The sequence below is a fragment of the Pristis pectinata genome, chromosome 1 (genome assembly GCF_009764475.1).
Source record: "Pristis pectinata isolate sPriPec2 chromosome 1, sPriPec2.1.pri, whole genome shotgun sequence".
Lineage (NCBI taxonomy): Eukaryota > Metazoa > Chordata > Chondrichthyes > Rhinopristiformes > Pristidae > Pristis > Pristis pectinata.
The window spans coordinates 20,072,894-20,094,199 of NC_067405.1; the positions used below are offsets into that span (position 1 = coordinate 20,072,894).

The 21,306-nt window shown below is 40.5% G+C and overlaps 1 protein-coding gene across 4 annotated transcripts in view; it reads right to left on the bottom strand.

Annotated features, from left to right (window-relative positions):
- Window positions 1–21,306, bottom strand: part of lypd6 (LY6/PLAUR domain containing 6) — a 192,405-nt gene that overhangs the window by 121,937 nt on the left and 49,162 nt on the right. Inside the window, exon 2 of one of the 4 annotated variants that reach the window (XM_052026923.1) lies at window positions 19,456–19,547. The exons of 2 other annotated variants lie outside the window; for them this stretch is intronic. The gene's annotated coding sequence lies outside the window, so the exon portion shown is untranslated. Of the gene's footprint in view, window positions 1–10,413; window positions 10,578–19,455; window positions 19,548–21,306 lie in introns of those variants that run through there. One more of the 4 variants, XM_052027109.1, reaches the window with a different exon arrangement.

The window sequence follows — 21,306 nt, forward strand, 5'->3', positions numbered from 1 at the left end:
ATTTTGTGTTTGTCTTCATGGTAAAATATACAGAAACCCCCCCAGAAATAGTGCACTGCAAGATGTTTAGAGTGAATCAGGAGCTTAAAGGATCAAAAAGTTGAAAATACTTCATCAGAACTGGGAAGAAGAGAAAAGTCTCGTTGGAGTACAGAATAGACTCTCCAAAAGGATTTCTGTCTGTCTCTCCTTACTCACCTTGTATCCTTTCCAGTTCTGATGAAGAGTGTTTCATCTGAAGTGTTAAGCTCTGTTTCTCTTCCCACAAATGACCTGCTGAGTATTTCCACCATTTCTGATTTTTTGAGAGAGACACCTGTACATCCTTATGCACAAATCACTAAAAGGTTATCATGCAGGTACAGCAACCAATGAGGAAACTCTGAATATGTTGGGATTTACTGCAGGGTGATGTTTGGACAAATGGAAAGACATGGGGCTTTTGTAGGGCTGCATCTTGAATATTGAGTATGGTTCTTGTCTCCTCGTGACCACTACCAGACAAATCTTCCTCTCTTCTTTCAACATTCTGAAGGGATCTTTTCCACCCTCACTCAGTTTTGCTCTTCCATATACACAACCCACTTCCTTCTCACGCATTTTCTTTTGTAACTGCAGGAAATTCAATACCTGCCCTTTTAACTTATCCCTTCCTGCCATCTCAAGATCCAAACAGTCCTTCCAGCTGAAGGAGCATTTCCCTTGCACTTTTTTGAATTTAGTGTATTGCATTTGGTGCTCATGAGCTGACCTGTTCTACAATGGAGAAACTAAACACAAATTGGGAGACCATTTTGCAGAATACCTCCATTCAGTCCACATGGGTGACTTTGAACTTCCAGTTTCCTGTCACTTTAATTCTCTATCCCAGTCTCACTCGGACCCGTGTGTCTTTGGCCTCCTACACTGTTCCAATGTAGCTCAGTGCAAGCTCAAGCAACAGCACCTCATCCCGTCTAACAATGGAACATGTGGAAGTCAGCACTGAATTCAACAATGCCAGATACCAGCCCTTTTTTAGTTTGTGCAAGAACTGTCCAGTTCTGTTGCAAGTAACATTAAAATAGGTTTAAAATTGGTTGATTATTGTCAAGATAGAGTGAAAAACTTGTCTTGGATACAGTTCATACAGATCAATTCATTACACAGTGCATGGAGGTAGTACAGGGTAAAACAAGACAGAATGCAGAGTAAAGTGTCACAGGTACAGAGAAAGTGCAGTGCAGGTGGACAATAAGGTGCAAGGTCATAACGAGGTAGGCTGTGAGGTCAAGAGAGACAATCCTTCATTCTTTCTCTCTCCACCATTACCACCTATCCTCCTGAATATTTCCAACATTCGCTCTTATTTCAGATTTCCAGCAACAACTAGATTTTGTGTCTCATTCTCCAGCATTGCTTATTCTTCTTTCCCCCCTCTCCTGCCCCAATTCTTCTCCCACTATTTACACTAGCAGCAGGGAGTGAAAGAACCACCACAAGGGTTAAGCCTACAAAGCCATGCCCTCACCAGTCCACCTGCTGCTAGTGAATCTATCCATGATAGTATTAGTAGGGTTAACTGGCATGCAGTCCTCATGGAGAAAGAGACTCACCTTCACAATGAAGACACTCTCCCATCTGCAGTTTGAGAGGGAGAGGCTAAAATCTGATGTATCGGTATTTCAGTTGAAGAAAGGTAACTACAGAGGCACGAGAGAGAAGCTGGCCAAAGTTGATTGGGAGGGGACCCTAGCAGGGATGATGGTAGAGCATCAATGGCAGGAGTTTCTGGGAGTAATTCAGAAGACGCAGGATCAGTTCATCCCAAAGAAGAAGCCGTGTTCTAAAGGGAGGATGAGGCAACCATGGCTGACAAGGAAAGTTAAAGACAGCATAAAAGCAAAAAAAAAGGAGGGTATACAATATTACAAAAATTAGTGGGAAGCTAGGGGATTGGGAAGGTTTTAAAAACCAACAGGAGGTGACTAAAAAAGCAATAAGGGGAGAAAAGATGAAATACAAAGGTAAGCTAGCCAATAATATAAAAGAGGATACAAAAGGTTTTTCAGATATATCAAGGTGAAAAGAGAGGCAAGAGTGGACATCAGACTGCTGCAAAATGATGCTGGAGAGGTAGTAATTGGGAACAAAGAAATGGCAGATGAACTTAATAAGTATTTTGCGCCAGTCTTCACTGTGGAAGACACCAGCAGCGTGCCAGAAATTTGAGACAGTCGGGGGCAGAAGTGAGTGTAGTCGCTATTGCTAAGGAGAAGGTGCTTCGGAAACTGAAAGGTCTGAAGGTGGATACGTCACCTGGACCAGATGGACTACACCCCAGGTCTCTGAAAGAGATAGCTGAAGAGATTGTGGAGGCATTAGTAGTGTCATTCAACTACCACCAGATTCAGTAATGGTTCTGGAGGAATGGAAAATCGCAAAGATCACTCCACTCTTTATGAAGGGAGGGAGGCAAAAGACAGGAAATTATAGGCCAGTTAGCCTGACTTCAATGATTGGCAAGACATTAGAGTCCAAGGGCCTGAATTGTGCTGTAGGTTTTCTATGTTTCTATTATTAAGGATGAGGTTTCGGGGTACTTGGAAGCTGATGATAAAATAGACCAAAGTCAGCATGGTTTCCTTAAGGGGAGACCTTGCCTGATAAATCTGATGGAATTCTTTGAGGAAGTAACAGGCAGGACAGACAAAGGGGAGTCAGTGGATGTTGTTTATTTGGATTTTCAGAAGGCCTTTGTCAAGGTGCCACACAAGATAGGATCCCATGGTATTACAGGAAAGGTACCAGCATGGAGAGAAGATTGGCTGACTGGCAGGAGGCAGAGTAAGAATAAAGGGGCCTTTTCTGGTAGGCTGCCGATAACTACCAGTGTTCCGCAGGGGTCGATGTTGGGTCCGCTACTTTTCATGTTATATGTTAATGATCTGGATGATGGAATTGATGGCTTTGTGGCCAAGTTTGTGGATCATACAAAGATAGATGGAGGGGCAGGTAGTGGTGAGGAAGCAGGGAGTCTGCAGAAAGACTTGGATAGGTTGTGAGAATGGGCAAAGAAGTGGCAGATGGAATACAGTGTAGGGAAGTGTATGGTCATGCACCTTGGTAGAAGGAATAAAAGCATAGGCTATTTTCTAGTAACTTTAGAATAGAGGATGAATTTCTTTAGCCAGAGGGTGGTGAATCTGTGGAATTCATTGCCACAGTCGGCTGTGGAGGCCAAGTCATTGCGTATATTTAAAGCAGAGGTTGATTGGTTCTTGATTAGTACGGGTGTCAAAGGTTATGGGGAGAAGGCAGGAGAATGGAGTTGAGAGGCAAAAATAAATCAGCCATGATCGACTAGCGGAGCAACCTTGATGGGCTGAGAGGCCTAATTCTGCTCCTATATCTTACGGTCATCTAGTTTTGAGGCACTGCAGTTCTTCTGAAAGGGATAAATTCAGAGTGGATTTGGCTGGTCATAACCAGGCACCCATGACAACAGCTGAAAAAATTGGCACTCAACCACAGTCATGACCTTGTGTGGCCCAGCATTTCCCTCACTCCCCCCGAGAGGCATGTGAAGGAATTCAAATGTTCCAAATTTTACAGCGGTACACAAATTGATTCTTAATGTTATAGATCAAACCTGCATGAGTATCCATAAACTCACTCTATGTTATTTGGTATTGGTTTATTATTGTCACTTATGCCAAGGTACAGTGAAAAACTTGTCTTACAAACCGATCGTACAGGTCAATTCATTACACAGTGCAGTTACTTTGAGTTAGTACAGAGTGCATTGATGTAGTACAGGTAAAAACAATAATAGTACAGAGAAAAGTGTCACAGCTACAGAGAAAGTGCAGTGCAATAAGGTGCAAGGTCACAACAAGGTAGATCGTGAGGTCAGAGTCCATCTCATCGTATAAGGGAACCATTCAATAGTCTTATCACAGTGGGGTAGAAGCTGTCCTTAAGTCTGGTGGTACGTGCCCTCAGGCTCCTGTAACTTCTACCCGATGGAAGAGGAGAGAAGAGAGAATGACCCGGCTGGGTGGGGTCTTTGATTATGCTGGCTGCTTCACCAAGACAATGAGAGGTAAAGACAGAGTCCAAGGAGGAAAGGCTGGTGTCCATGATGCACTGGGCTGTGTCCACAACTCTCTGCAGCTTCTTGCGGTCCTGGGCAGAGCGGTTGCCATACCAAGCCGTGATACATCCAGATAGGATGCTTTCTATGGTGGATCTGCAAAAGTTGGTGAATCAAAGGGGATAAACCAAATTTCTTTAGCCTCCTGAGGAAGTAGAGGCGCTGGTGAGCTTTCTTGGCTGTGGCATCTAAGTGATTTGACCAGGACAGGCTGTTGGTGATGTTTACTCCCAGGAACTTGAAGCTCTCAACCCTCTCGACCTCAGCACTGTTGATGTAGACAGGTGCATGTACACCGCCCCCTTTGCTGAAGTCAATGACCAGCTCGCATTTTGTTGACATTGAGGGAAAGGTTGTTGTCATGACACCATTCTAGTAAGCTCTCTATCTCCTTCCTGTACTCCGACTCATTGCCATTTGAGATACGGCCTACAACAGTGGTATCATCTGCAAACTTGTAGATGGAGTTAGAGCAGAATATTTGGATGATTATAGGGGATCTCGGGAATGCAGTTTTCACTCAGCAACCTTCCTTCTACCCCAAGCTTGTACACTCTGCTACCCTACCATCACTCTCTGAGCAAGAGCACCAACCCCAGTTCGATGAAGAGCTCAGTAGGCTTGCTAGGATCAGTCTGCATGCAGCAGCCATTAATGCTGGAAGTTTAGGCTTTCCCCAACTCGACAAGTTGCCTCATACCAATTTAAATTTGCAACAGATGCAGTATAATTCCAGCCTGTTGCAACAGTGCATTAAATGGGAAGCTATTAAGCTCACGTTTCAGTGTTTTTAATCTTAGGGGAAATCAAGTTTTTTTTTGGTGATTCCCCCATTGTAACCGCTTGTGTAACTTGCGAAACAGGTCCCTTATCCTCAAAGAGTCAATCTATTTGAAGCCCCTACCCATCTCATTTTGGGAGTAACAGCCACCCCTCCATGGACTCTGTCTATACTTCTTGCTGCCTTGGTAAAGCAGTCAGCATAATCAAAGACCCCACCCACCCTTGATATTCTCTCTTCGCCCCTCTCCCATCAAGATACAAAAGCCTGAAAGCATGTACCACCTTGCTCAAGGACAGCTTCTGTCCCATTGTTATAAGAATATTGAATAGTTTCCTAGTATGATAAGATGGATGCTTGACCTCAATCTACCTCATTATGACCTTGCACCTTATTGTCTACCTGCACTGTACTTTCTCTGTAGCTGTGACACTTTATTCGGCATTCTGTATTGTTTTACCTTGTTTGTGCTACTTCAATGCACCATGTAATGAATTGACCTACATGAACAGTATGCAAGACAAGTTTTTCCACTGTACCTCAGTGCAAGTGACAATAATAAACCAATTCCAATACCATCACTAAGACAGCTACATCTGTTCAGGGCAAAATTCGCTGCTGCTTTCCAAGGGGAACTAGCAATGGACATTAAGTGAAGATTAGTTAGTGACACCCACAAACTATGAAAAAGAAAATGCATCAATTGATAAATATTTCTTTTTGCACAGCCTTTCCAGGTTATTCTTTGATCTTGTCAAGAGTTAAGTCATATGTCAAAACAGATGGCCTTTTTAGTTGAATGTTTTACAATAGTCTTAACCACATCCTGTAAAATACTTAAAGATTTGAGATATAACAAAACAAACAATGAAACACACCAGACAGAAATAGAAATCCTACAGGATTTTCTTCTAAGAATCCAGGTGTACTTCATTAGAGTAACTTTTTCTTCTACCTGTGAACATCTATCATCTTCAAAAGTGAAAATATTCACATTGTGAATTACAATGGAGCATGGATTTAAGCTAACCAACTGTTTATGTTAGAAATTATATGGATTATTTTTAATGGAGGGTACAGTCCTATTGCAAGATTAGGTGAATTCATTTGGTGAAACTAAATCACTGCGGCAATAATGCAAGGATAAAGATATTAAAAGATAATAAAATAGGAATCATATATATTTCAAGGACAAGGAGTTTTGATTTATCTCTTGTGGCTTCAGCTAAGAACCATTAAGGAGACACCTTAAATAGATTTTTGTTATCTCATTCCTTGATTATTATTCTCAACTTTTCATTCCATAATGAATCTGCAATCTGCTCATTTTTCATTATAAAAGGGGTCTAGATAAAAAACCTGTTGAGACAAAGGATTGATGGTTAAAGAGATATTAACCCTATTGACTTTTTCCCCCCTTGAGAGCGTGGGGGGGGGGGGGGAGAGAGCGAGAGAGAGCGAGAGAGAGCGTGCGCGCGCGCGAGTGGGTGCAAGTGGAGAAAATATAGGGGAAATTAATGATGGTGTCATAGAGTTACACAGCACAGATAAAGGCCCTTTGTCCCAAATCCTCCACGCCAACCAAGATTCACATTTAAGCTAGTCCCATTCACCTGTGTTTGGCCACTATCCCTCCAAACCATTCCCATCCATGTAACTATCCAAATATCTTTTAAATGTTGTAAATACCCACCACCCTCTGTATATGTTCCATATACCCACCACCCTCTGTAGGGAAAAACTTGCCCCTCAGATCCCCTCCAAGTCTTTCCCCTCTCACCCAAAACCTATGGCCTCTAGTTTTAGACTCTCCTACCCTGGGGAAAAAGACTAACCATCTACCCTCATGATTTTATAAACCTCTATCAGGTCACCCCTCAGCCTCCTTCACTCCAGGGAAAACAGTCCTAGCCTCTCCTTATAATTCAAGCCCTCCTATCCTAACAGTCTTAAGAATCTTTTCTGCATCCTCTATAGATTCACCATACATGTAGACTAGATAGGACCAATGGTTATTCTTACACTAAATGTCATATTTAGGTTACTATTCTTCACCTAAAGCCTGGCAATGCTAGTTTATTACATAGTTTAGCTAGGTTAACATCAGCAATGCCGGATAGCCATTTTTGTGCAACACTAATGATTTCAACCTTCTAATTCTCTGCAACTCTATCACTAACTACTTTCCTATTGTCAAGCTAGGGTGTCCAAAAGATCACAAACTGACTTTGAGCACAGGCAGCAGTAGGTTTTCCGTTTTCCACTGCTGGACAGTGGAGTTTTATTATTCCCCAGTTGTGGGCATTGGTAACAAAGCCAATGTTTGCTGAACAGACACTCCCAGTTCCCCATGGATGCCGGATTTCATCCCTGAAGGGTACCGGTGCACCAGATGGTAGTTTTGTGGTCTCACCTTTTCATTCCATTTTGCTTAAATTTAAATTCCCCAGTCACTGTGAAGGAATTCATACTAATTTCTCCAGATCAGTAGTCTAGGCCTTGAGATATTATTTTATTAACTTAAATATTATGCTACACCAGCAGCAGTACAGTAGCATGGCACTTCAAAAAGTGTGCAGCAGTAGTATTATAGTTACATTTTTCCATTGGATTTTGTGTTGCCTTTCAAACGGACTTTCAGAACAGACATTCATTTCATGACTTCCACACAAACTGAAATCACATATAATCGAAGATAATAATTAACATTTAAGAGTTAACTATTCCTATAGAAGTCCTGCTGCCATTGTCACAGGAACCACTCTGCTCAAGCCTCTTGGTTTGAAAGGGCTTTAAAATGTCAAAGAAAGCAATATATAGCACATGTATGCAAGGCAAGACAGAATAGAACAATGGTAATAAAGCAAAGCCCCAATGGAAAAGAAATCAATTATAGTAGAAAACTGCAGAGGAAGGTTGACTCTGCATTGAGATGGATCAGCAAGGAATGCAGTTTGATAACTATACCAGAGTGATTAAAAACAGTAATTTAAAATTTAAAGTCAGGGTCAATAATTGAGACATTAACATGAATATTGACAGACTGTAAAGTCAGGGTCAATAATTGAGACATTAACATGAATATTGACAAACTGTTCCATCATGGAACCAGACACTTCTAACCAGGAGTTTAGTTAGTGTTCTGATGACATTGGTGAAAGTGGATCAAAGTGAGGGGGCACCATTCATCATAGTGGCTCCCAAAACAAACAAAAGAGTCCGGCTCTGCAGAGATTATAGTGTGACCCTCAATGGATCAGAAGCAGGTAAGCAACACCCTCTTCCCAGTGGGTATTACAGGGGCAGAAGTTTATAAAGCTAAATCTCACTCGAGCTTATGTCTAGTTTAATGGAAATGAAGAAAAGCAGCATTTCTTCCTAGTTATTCCCATAAAGAGTTTCAGATTCACCTCTTGGACTGGCATTGATAATACCTTGCAGCATTGCAAAGAGGGCCATCAGATCCAAGATATACATGATACAATTCCCACAAGTGGTCAAAAAGAGAGGACCTGTAATAATGGGAAGGACAGCCTTGGCAAGAAAGCATCATTGAGTCTAGAGTTAAGTGTTTTGACCTTGCACCTTATTGTCTACCTGCACTGCACTTTCTCTGTGGCTGTGACACTTTACTCTGTATTCTGTTATTGTTTTTACCTGTACTACATCAATGCACTCTGTACTAACTCAATGTATCTGCACTGTGTATTGAATTGACCTGTAGGATCGGTATGCAAGACAAGTTTTTCACCTTGGTACAAGTGACAATAATGTACCAATACCAAATAATACTCCAACAACATCTGGGGAATTTAAGAGCTCAGTGCAGGTGGAAGATCTCTTTCATTTATAAAAAGCAGTGTAGCATATGCAGTAGTAATAATTGTGAATAGTAATCGCTGTTTTCAGCCTGTTACTTCTCTGAGGACTGTATTCTCAGTTTATAGAAAGTTCCAGAGAGATGGCCTGTGAGGAGCCCTTGAATAAAGAGATCACACATTGCTTTGAGCCCCTTGGGTCTCACATGCATTTGTCTGCAAAAACTGCAAATGGACTGAACTGGATTTTCAAATCCACTTAAAAAAAAATTAACCTTGGTTCTTGCGTGTGACTTGAAAATTATTTAAAACAATGTTTTTATAAGCACCTCTACGAAATTCTTTATAAAAACCCATGTCTGTATTTATTTAGGAATCTATGAAAAGGTTACAATTTCCATCAGTGCAATCTCCTACCAACATTTTGATGATCGTGCTTTTCTGCATCCCAAGTCCCAGCTCCTTGCCCAGTACTGCAGGGAAGTTAAAAGGGCAAGGATGTGGGGTGGTGGTGATGTTAAACTCACTTGCCTACCCACAATTGAAAAGCTTCACCTGTGAAGTTTTCAAAGCTTATCCTTGTTTCACAAAATCTTGCCACAGTATGCAGTTCCACATGCAGGTACATCACACAAATGATGATGATGCTATAACAGTACATTTTCTTCATTCATATTCTGGACTCTTGATGTTTGTTATTCAGCTCCCAGATTCATCCACTTGGCACATTTTCCAGGTATTTGACTCAATGACCCCCTTTTCATGCATCTGCAGGTTTGGCATTCTGATATGGTAGCATAAACTCTGGAAATGATTTACAGATGGCAAGCTCCCAAAATCTGAATTAAGAGGGGATGTAACAAGAGGCTTTTATAGCTGTTAGTCCTTTCAAGAACTTCACGGACAATTAAATATTTTCTGACATGTGGTTACTGTTGTAGCACAGGAAACATAGCAGTCAATTTGTGTAGAAGTAAATACCACAGATGCCAAATTGATGATGGCTAATTCACCTGATTTTTTTTGCTGTTGATTGAGTGAAATTTTAGGCAGGACAACAGGGAGAACTCCCCTATTCTTCTTCAGGATAATGCTTTGGTACCTTTTAAAGTTCATGTGAAAGGGAAGACAGTTATACCTTAAACAAGGAGGTGGTGGCAAAGTTTGAAACATTTCTTGCAAGCCTGCTAAGCCAGAACATGTCTGCCAACAACAACCCTAAAAAGAGAAATTGGCATCTGCCACAGATAAAGCAGTAACAAGATCTCTTTTTTATAACTTCGACCCGAAATACTATCTTTCTCCTTTCACAGATTTGGCAAGACTGGCAGTGTTTCCAGCATCTTCTGTTTTTATTCCAGATTTCTAACTTTTGCTGTTTTCAGATAATCAAGATAATTCCCAATACGAATGCTGATGCATCTCACAATGAGATTAACTCTGTCCGTTGAACAGTACACAAGCACATCAGCAAGCTGTAACAATTTTCTTTTTAAACTGTGCACTAAAAGACTTTCCTTCAGTCCAATTTCATTTCACATTTCAACATAGCAATTGGTGAAATGGAGGTAAGAACACTGCTAGGTTTGGCAAGAATTTACTGTAATAATTCATCAATAACAGACATAGCTTTACTCAGATACATCAGTTGGGGCTAGAACATAGGTAATGGCTTTTACCTTCTCGAGCTAGGTGCAGTCCTTCACTGTCTACTATGGTATTCCAAGTACTGTACTTAATTTGCCAAGAAAATACACCACCTTCTCTTCAAACATGGGCCTGTTCACTCAGTGCTTCGTCCAGGTTCCACAGGTGTTCATCCCTTGAGGCTTCTGTAAATTGGATATCATACAAGCACCCTGTGAATACCCTGCAGCAGCCTCTACGTGGTGCATTGGAAAATAGCAGGGGCAGATGAAACTCCAAAGAGTAGTGTGCTCTATGTGAAAAGGGCCTTGTGTGTTGCCAATCAAAAACTTCATGGACCGCTCCTCTAACACTGTTGATATGCATGACTCATAACTTCATGAACTCCTGCCCTCCAGACAAAATTGTAAAAAGGTCTTCTATTCTGGAAATGGGATACTGTTCCAGGGATGTGACTCAATTCAGTTAGCTTGCAAGTTCCACAAATCCTAATGGATCAGGCTTTAACACCAACACAATGGGTGCTACCCATTTGAGTGTTTAAAATTTCTAATTATTTTCTCTCTGAGAAGCCTGTTAATTTCTCCCTCCAATTTTTAGTTTCATAAGGCACTGACCTTGGCTTGAAAGACCATGGTGGGGCATCAGAATGAACATGATTTTTGTCCTGGATGTCTTTTAACGTGCCAAGTTCATCTTTGTCTTCATGTCTCTTCACGAGTCTGGAGCATCTCCTAGAAAATTCCAGCCTCACCTGCCTTAATGTGTTGAATACTCTTGTAATTTGGGTGAATTTCTTTCAGCTAGCCTCTTCTCAGGAGGTTTGGTCTGAAGCCTGAAACAGCCACTGACGGTAAAGTTTTAATATGTCACATCAGCTACTTCAAGTAGTTCAACGCTTTCACCTGCATAGATGCTCAGATTTAGCTGCGTCTTCTTAAGTTAAGGCTCAACTGCATATCCAGCCTGGTTCATCAGTGCAAGGCTCATCCATCATTTACCTTCATGGCGTCAGTCAGTTGCTCTATTTTTGTTGAAATCACCCCTTTGCACTGAACATCACGAACACTCCCTCTGTATTACTGTCTGCAGTTGCTACCTCCATGTGGTGAGAACAGTGCAAACTTTGGAAATTGTGAATTGGAAATTTGGAATTTGGTTTCTGGTTTTCATTTTGTTTGCTTAATTTTACTTCCTGCTGTTGATTATGGCCTTTTAAAGCACATAGGAGACAGTTCTTGCTTGAACCAGCATTTAGACAGCACCATGATTCCCCTCCCACCACCTCCAGTACTAAACCTTTGTTTAACTTTTGAAAGCAAGTTTAGTTTGCTTCAGAACAGTGTGTGTTGCAGTTCGTCCTCTATGCATGCCTCACCTGGAAGAGTTGGGTTCACTTGCAAGTCCTGACTGTTTTTTCTGTCCACTGCTTGGGCAGTTTTCAGTGTCTTTTCAAAGGTCAGATTTAATTCTGAATACAGCAATCTAAATCCAGTCATCATTGATCTTGGACAATAACCTGTTCCTTAGCAACTGTTTTCCCATAATTGCATTTTGCAAGGGCTTCCTTGGCTCTGATACACAATCAACCATTGTTCCACTAGATTTTTTATGCATTTCAAACTTGTATCTTTGCAGAGCGTTGATTGGCTGTGTGTTAAAATAATTCAACATATCTATTAATTCCTCACTGACCAGGTTTCTCATTAAATATACAAAGGAGCTCCCACAACACTGCTTAAGATAGATTTCTATTTATTTATCATCAATGACATCTGCAGCAAAGAAATGTAACCATATTTTTAAATTCTCCACCTTTACCTAGGTTTGCGTGTCAAATGCTGCAAATGAGTGTATTGTTCTAGTCATTTTTCTTTTGTATTTTTCTGCTTTTTATATTTATATATATTATATATATATATATATATATATACACACACACATACACACACACACACACACATACATATATACACACACACATACAGTTGTTAGACATTCATTCTGCCCTCATTATATTTGAGCAAAAAAAGTTGCTCTTCATAACTATCTGGCATATTCAGTCATCTCAATTCGGAAAAAATTTTCCTCATCACCAACATGCAAAATCTGGAATTAAAAAGATGGCTGAGTTTTATCCTCAGTGGTGCAGCTAGTAGAGTCACTTCCTCACAACTCCAGCAACCAGGCCTCAATTCTGACCTTCGCCACTGTCTGTATTCTCCCCGTGACCATGTGGGTTTTCCCTGGGAGCTGCTTCTTTTCTCCTACGTCCCAAAGACACTTGGGTTGATAGGTTAATTGGTCACTGTAAGCTACCCCTAAATGTGCAGGTGAATGGTAGAATCAGGGGGCGGGGGGGGGGGGAATTGATTGGGATTTGGACAGAATACAAAAGCACAAGTCTAAATGGGTGCTCAACGGTCAGTGTGGATTCAGTGGGCTGAAGGTCCTGTTTCTGTGTTGAATGACTTCCTGTTGCTGTACGATAGTTTTATTTCTTTGTTGCAAACACGGCACATGACTGCCAACCAGAACTCCAACGGGGGAAAAAAGTGGTGTCTCTCAAAGATCAGGCAGTAACTAGATTATCCCTAATGCACAATAACCTACCCACTCCCACAATGGCTCAGGAGGAGAACTATCAGTTAGACTTTACTACACATACGGTGTCTCATTTTAGAGTCTCAGGAATGTAAAACACCTCCGTGATCTTTTGATGCTTGGTCCCAGAAAACAAGTTCTTCCATTTATGGTTTGAGTCAATCATGAGTCATCAAAAAAGAATTAACAGAATTTAGGAAACAGTGTTTCTCTTGACAATACATGGTCTTCTTCAAAGGTTGTAACATCTGCATGAAAAAAAGCCAACCCTCAATAATTAGTGCCTCACGAAGGCTGGATAAAAGCCACAGAGAATAAAGATTTAATAGAGTGATATTTGTAACGTCTGGAAGTTTATGGAATTGTCTGAAAACTATGTGAGTCTTTGCTGGGGATAAATTGAGGGATTGGACTCAAAGTGAATAGTAGGTGTTGGGTTATTCTGATATATAAATATATTCTGATATATTATTTTGATATACCGCAATTCATTGCTTCCTACCTTACCAGTTCATGAAGATAGTAACAGCTAGTGTGAAAGTGCGATTACTGCATAGATAATCACAGTAAATTCCCACTTTGAGCAAGTGATGATCTATAGCTGTATCATCTGAAGAGGAGGCTGAAGAGCAAAACCTCCAAGGTAGTAATCTCTAGATTACTCCCGGTGCCACGAGCTAGTGAAGGAAAGAACAGGATGATAGCACAGACAAATGAGTGGCTGGGGAGATGGTGCAGGGGGCAGGGCTTCAAGTTCTTGGATTATTGGAACCTTTTCTGGGGAAGGGGTGACCTGTACAAGAGGGACGGGTTGCACCAGAACTGGAGGGGAACCAATATCCTGGAGGTTTGTTAATGCTACTGGGAAAGTTTAAACTCAATTTTCAGGGGGATGGGAACCAGAACAACACGTCAGTAAGTGAGGGAACGGGCAGGAGGGCTGATGTCAGTAAATGTAGTATCAGGCAGATTCCGAATAACAGATGTGATGGGACGAATAGTCTGAAGTGTTTGTACTTTAATGCTCGGAGTATTATGGGCAAGAGTGATGAACTTAGAGCATGGATCAGTACATGGAACTATGATGTTGTGGCCATTACAGAGACTTGGTTGAGGGAGGGACAGGAATGGGTGATCGATGTACCAGGGTTTTGAAGTTTTAGGAAGAATGGGGGGGGGGGGGGGTAAAAGAGGGGGAGGAGTTGCAATACTAATTAGAGATAATATATCAGCTGCACTCCAGGGAGACATAATGGAGGGCTCAGATACAGAATCTGTATGGGTAGAACTCAGGAATAGGAAGGGTGCAATCACGCTCTTGGGGGTGTACTATCGACTTCCAATAGCCACCGGGACATTGAGGAACGGATATGCAAACAGATTAGGGAAATGTCACCTCACTATAGGAAGGACGTCAAGGCTTTAGAAAGGGTGCAAAGGAGGTTTACTAGGATGCTGCCTGGATTAGAGGGCATGTGCTATCAGGAGAGGCTGGACAAATTTGGGCTTTTTTCTCTGGAGCGGCGGAGGCTGAGGGGTGATCTGTTGGAAGTGTATAAAATTATATGAGGGGCATAGATAGGGTGGACAAGCAATATCTTTTTCCCCGTTATTGAGCGATCCAATACCAGAGGCCATGCATTTAGATTCAGAAGAGACACGAGTGTGGAAGAAAATTTAAAGCATTATTAAAGAGGGTCAAACCATTTCTACTGACAGCTGTCTGTCCTTGGTTAACTGCCAGCTAACTAACCTTATCTAGCTTGCTTGCTTGCTTGATCTCAAAGACAGACATGGGAACTTGTCTTTCTTTGGAATCACTGTTTCATAATCTATCCTAACACTGCAGGCAGAGTAACTTTTAAGCTGATAGGTGCTTCAGGTTATCACCTAGAACATGCTGAGAAATTTTTGTATTTGTGTAAGTGCTTTTTTGTCACATATATATTAACTATAAAAATGAGTGTAATCCTTTGCTGAGCAGAGTTTCGGAACTCCACTTTTAGGAGTCTGACCTCTCCATCATATCATGCTACAATAAAGGCTTTCTGAAACAGACGCCCTCCGGGTCCGAGTAATCCTTTTCCGCGACAGATTGGCGACAAGGATGGGATCCTCTTAGTGTCCTAACACCTTCCAAGTTGGGGAGGAACTACTGGACAGACACTATTAGCAGGATCCATGAAAAGAACCCAAGCGGAGAAAGGTATTCTCCAAGTTCGGAGAGTTGGCATCCTAGCTAAAAGGGGGATGGCCATACCGTTAATCCTTTTCCGCGACAGTGAGGGTCAAGTTTTTTTTAGTTAGAGAGTGGTGGATGCCTGGAATGCGTTGTCTGATAGGTTGGTGGAGGCAAATTCATTGGGGGCTTTTAAGAGGGGCTTGGATGGGCACATGAATGAGAGGAAAATGGAGGGATACAGGTATTCTGTAGGTAGGAGTTATTAGCTATGTCGGCACAACATTGTGGGCCAAAGGGCCTGTTCTGTGTTCTATGATAGTCTTCATTCCACTTAAAATTTCTTTCAAAGATTTTATAAAAAAAAGACCCCCTCAAAGTTTTTAAATAGAGTTGCAAAAAAAAATTCAATCCCATCCTTCTTTGTTGTTAAACAAGGCAAGGTGAACTGCAAACTGTTTGAACTTTAATGATTCTGCTCCTTTAGAGGCCTTTCACTGCATGGAAATGAAATATGAGCAAGCCTGTGAATACTTTATATATGATAAATCAGTTCCCCAGTTCTCAGTACGGCACAATCTGCTTGTGGTTTCCCAGGCCCCAAGATTAATTAAAGCCCTTCAACAGATCACTATTTCAAATCACACCGCCAGGTTTAAAGCCAACTGCCAGGCTCTTCACAGAAATTAATAAATTACAAAGGAAATATATCCCACCTGAAGAATTCATAACACTCCTGTCAGGATCATAATTTAAGGAACAGGACCACGAGGTGCCAAAAGATTAACGATGGAATTTGAGGAAAATCTTGGCTGTATTAAAAAAATTAGACAAAAATAAGATTTCTCCAAAGTTAATTGGTTAACAGTGAAGAGCAGAGGCAAGCCGAACAGCAAGGATTCGGCTTCACTGTGTCAGGTTTGCAGAGGAGATGAATCCCACAATTGACCTCATTAACCAGAGGTTAGGAAGGGTGGAAATCAGTCAGAGGGGTTTTAAGTGTCTATATATGCAGATGCTGAATTGCTCCCCCTCTCCTTTGCACTCTCCTTCTATTGACTTCAGTATAAAGGAAAAATCAAGCTCAACGTTTGATTGTTTCTCATCTCCATTTTACAACAGCCTCCAAAAGTACAATCTACTCTTGTTACTCACTGTGAAGTTAATTCAGTTCTTTATTCTCCACAGATGATGTCTGATCTGTTGGATATTTTTCTAATTTTCTTTTATTTCAGTTTCCAGCAGCTCCTATGTTCTGTATTTCACAGTTCCAGCATTGGTTTTTCCCTTCTCTCCCGTTCTCATTCACCTCCCTCTCTTTACCAATTAGATCAGCTGCAAATAACAAAGCCTGCACCGCCCTCTCTCAGCTGGCACCAACCCTGTCTCTTATTCAATCTCTCTTGGTTGCCACTCCGTCACAGACAATTCCTTTCTCTCCACTCCTCCTCTGCAACTTAAACCATGTTTGTTTCTAACTTTTCCTAGTGCTGATGAATGCTCATTGATCTGAAGCATTAAGTCTGTTTATCTCCAAGATGCTGCCTGACCAGCTGAGCAGTTTCAGGATTTTCTGTTTTTATTTCAGGTTTTCAGCATCTACAGTTTCTATTTTGCTTCTGGTAAAATTTACACTGAGATTCAACCCTCAGACTACATGCATGTGTGTGGGGAGGAAAGAGCGGGATTTTTTTTTTGGGGGGGGGAGGGGTGGTTGAAAGGTGACCAGAAATATTCCAAGTTAAGTTGTACTGCAGTTATTGGATCGTTGGTGTCTTCATAGCAACTGGATTCAGTGAGACCAGGGGTTTTACCCTGAAATTGCCACCCCTGTACCAGAACGCCATGCAGCCCAGTTTAATATGATATAAAAGGTGCTTTAATTATTGTTAAAGTAATTCAGCAGTCCATGAAAGGGTTTCAACCCAAAACATCGACTGTCCATTTCCCTCCATAGATGCTGCCTGACCTGCTGAGTTCGTTCCCCATTTTGTGTTGCAATATGAAAAAAACAGGTTGCAGCAACATCACAGGCACGTAGGTACAGGCAACATACAGAATATAAATTATTCAAGACAGTGAAAAGAGAGAGAGAGAGAGAGAGAGAGAGAGAGAGAGAGAGAGAGAGAGAGAGAGAGAGAGAGAGAGAGAGAGAGAGAGAGAGAGAGAAAGGAATGTGCAAAAACAAGATCTTTGTGCAAAAAAGAGCAATCAGACAAGACCACGGTAATGCCAGAATGTTTGACCAGCATCAGTAATGGAAGAACTTTAAATTGTTTGCATTGATCCTCAACAAAGATATTAACTGCATTTTTTCCCATTAACATACATGAACAATATTTAGTTTTATTTTCTATTAACAATCAAATCCAATACATCGGCACCATCATCATTGTTTCTACCTAATTCCTGGCCTCCTCAATGAGGATGGCGTTGTGGTCATGACCATTGACTATTCCGATCTAAACCATATTACGTGACACTTTTAGAATAAACTTGTGTGCACAGTTTGTTTTCATGGTCAAATCTGATGCTTAAACAACTTGCGTCATCTAAACCAAAATGCCAGGTAGTTACGCAGGGCCACTCAAGCATTCATTTCAACAATGCACACACTAATATAACTTCATGAAAACTAATATACAAATAAATCTCTCCTTTCAAAAGCCGGCACAGCCAAGCAACAGGGGATATGAATAGACACTCTGCTAGGTTTTCATTTCTAGTATAAATGAATGTATTCGTTTGTATGATTATTCAACTAAACACATTAATTATAGCACATTTCATCCAGTGCTTGTCAGTCTCACACATTTCCAAATTAACTATGTCCAGTAAATTTGCAATTGAAGATTCAAAATAGGAAGAGTCAGTACTGGTCTCAAATAAGTGTGTACTCTGCTAATGTGGAATTACAGCTACATATCAGATTATACATCATTACCATAAATAGACCATACTTCAAAGCTAACAGACATGTCCCAGTATTGCATTCATCAGTGACCACCATCTTCAAATGTGGGCTTTCTCAAATATCTACTTTTTCGCCAAATTGCCAAAATGAAATTGGATTTCCCAACTGAGACAGGTTTATTTTAGCTTTATGTCTATGTTCTAGAGGGCAATTATATCCTTCCTAGCTTTCTTTCACAACTTTAGCCTTAGTGAAATGCATACAAAAAATATTCCATTGGCTAAATTGTCAAATTTAAATTTTTGATTTATTTCTATTCATGAATTTAAGTTGGATTAAGTTTTTTGTTGCTATTACCTACAAGGAAAATAGTTATAATTTAGAGTTAAGATTAAAATCTTCACACATTTACATTTTAGTGTAGCAAACTACATTCAATTAAACAAATATTTAGCTAATGTGACATTTCAAATTGTGATTATTAATGATAATTTTGAATAGAAATACTATGAAATGTGAACTATTGATTATAGTAACATTTTATTCTTAGCAATAGAATCTCTACTAAATTTTGACACATTAATAACCACCCTATATATATATATACACACACACACACATATATATACACACACACACACAATATATATATGGATAGTTTATTAAAGATGATTCTCAGCAAGCAGTCTCAATCATCAAGAAAAGGTTGAACAACACCATAGTTCTAGAAATTTCTCCCCAGTGGTAATGAGCCTTTAAATTGATACCAGATTGCTTTACACAGTTATGAAAAATGGTTTGTTGTTGATGAACTGACAAGGGTAATCACCTGAGTCTCCCATTCACTACACTTCACTACAACCAGTTTACAGTCATTAGCATGGGTCAAGAATCCATTCTTCGTTTGTTGGAACAGTTAAATTTTAAACTCAGGTATTTTGATAAAGTTGAGGTTGGGTGCCTTCATTTAATAAATTAAACATCTGTTTTGGAATGTGCAACATTTTAAGATTTGACCAGTAAGTGTATGTTTAGTGTCTCGAAAGTGACAAATATCATCTAATCCTCAACATTGTAAAAATACCATCTTATATTATTTAACCTGTCCAAAAGAAGCTGGTGTTTTCACTGATGACCATGAACTGGCGTGCACTTGCTTCAATAGACCTTGTTTACAGCAAACAGGTCAAGTGACTTATAGCAGTGCAAAAACAGGTTATTCCTTCTGAATGATGAATGCACAATAAACATGAACAATGGTGTTGATTTTAACAGAAGAGAGGCAGGCATTAAAAACTTAAAATAGCAAAAGGCAATCCAAATCACACATACAGTCTAGCACCATGTATAAATTGGGGGATAGATGGAGTGTCCTACCTTGGACAGGAGGGACACTTCACGACAATACACAAATCAGATTTCCACAGTATATTCGGAAACTTTGTTTTCCAGCCAGGTTTCCCAAAGTGCTGGAAAGTTGGCAGAGAAATAGAGATGGGGGTCAGCTGGTTGCACAAAGCCAAGAATGAGAAATTGCTGGAATACATTTCAGTGAACTGAACAGAAAATATAAGAAACTTTAGACTCATTCTAATATTACTACTGTCAGAAATCCACTGAATTGCTGGCCCTTTATGAATTTCAACTGCAGAGAATACTTCAAGGCAGAGATCAATGCAATTAGATTGCATTTTCAGGGTAGAGATTGGTAGATTTTATTCCTGAACCTCTTGTACTCTGGAAACAGGAGGAGCATCTTTAACATGGTCAGTGACCTTAAGGTGCACAGGATTGCCAAAAGGAGGCTGGATTGGAGACTAAATATTCCTTCCTGGAATCAGTTCCACATCCACAGAAATGCCTAACTGCTCCCCTAACTATTGAATCCTGTATATTGACTGCTGTCTTGACATTTCCACTTCTTCCCTACACAGTTGAGCCACCCACTGAGCTATGGTCTGTGATATGGTTGTACTTCCCACCCTCAGTGCTCAGAACTGAATATTTGTTACAGAGTAAAATGGACTTGGGGTTCCACCTGATTACTCCTGTGTTTTGTATGTCTGACAATCACCTGTTCCCTTTCTGCATCCACTCTTCAGCAGTGGGCTAAAATGTGGATCCATAAAACATTCAGCCTCTATATTGGACTGTAGTGATGTCAGCTGTTCTCAAGCCCCAGTATTCAGATCTCAAGCTTCTCCAGCTGACAGCTCTTCCTATATCTAAAGTAGTCCAGGAAAGAGCTGAACACAATTGATTTCTATCTTTATCCAAGAAACTCAGAAAGCAGTAAAAGAATCAAGAGTTGCAGATTCAGCTTCATAAATATTTGTATCAATACTTCTAATAGCTCATGCGGGAAGAGATAAACTACCCAACTCTCAGAAATGTAGCTTCTACCAAGCTGTGCTTATATAGAAGCATGATTCAACCTAATTTTTCACACAGACTGAAAGAGAAAGATTATGTAAAGCTCAATTCTGTATTGTTTGCTTTTTAAACACATTTATTACAATTCATTAAAATAAATGCCTTTTCTCTTGCAAACTTGGCAGCTTCATAAATATAATTTAGTTATGAACCAACTCATTGAGCACCTAATTAATAACAGAAACATAGAAAAACTACAGCACAATTCAGGCCCTTTGGCCCACAAAGCTGTGCCGAACATGCCCCTACCCTAGAAATTACTAGGCTTACCCATAGCCCTCTATTTTACTCGGCTCCATGTACCTATCTAACAGTCTCTTGAAAGACCCTATCGTATCAGCCTCCACCACCGTTGCTGGCAGCTCATTCCACGCACTCACCACTCCCTGAGTAAAAAAAACTTACCCCTGACATCTCCTCTATATCTATTCCCCAGCACCTTAAACCTATGTCCTCTTGTGGCCACCAATTCAGCCCTGGGGAAAAGCTTCTGACTATCTACCCGATCAATACCTCTCATCATCTTATACACCTTTATCAGGTCCCCCCTCACCCTCTGTCTCTCCAAGGAGAAAAGGCAGAGTTCCCTCAACCTGCTTTCGTAAGGCATGCTCCGCATTCCAGGCAGCATCCTTGTAAATCTCCTCTGCACCCTAATATGATGTTAGAATTTAGTAAAATTTACTCCCAATTACTATGTTGTCAGAATAAATGTGAACATCAATATTACTAAAAGTACTCTACAATGGCAATTGATGGTAGATCATGTATCAGAATACAAAAGAATAGAAGACG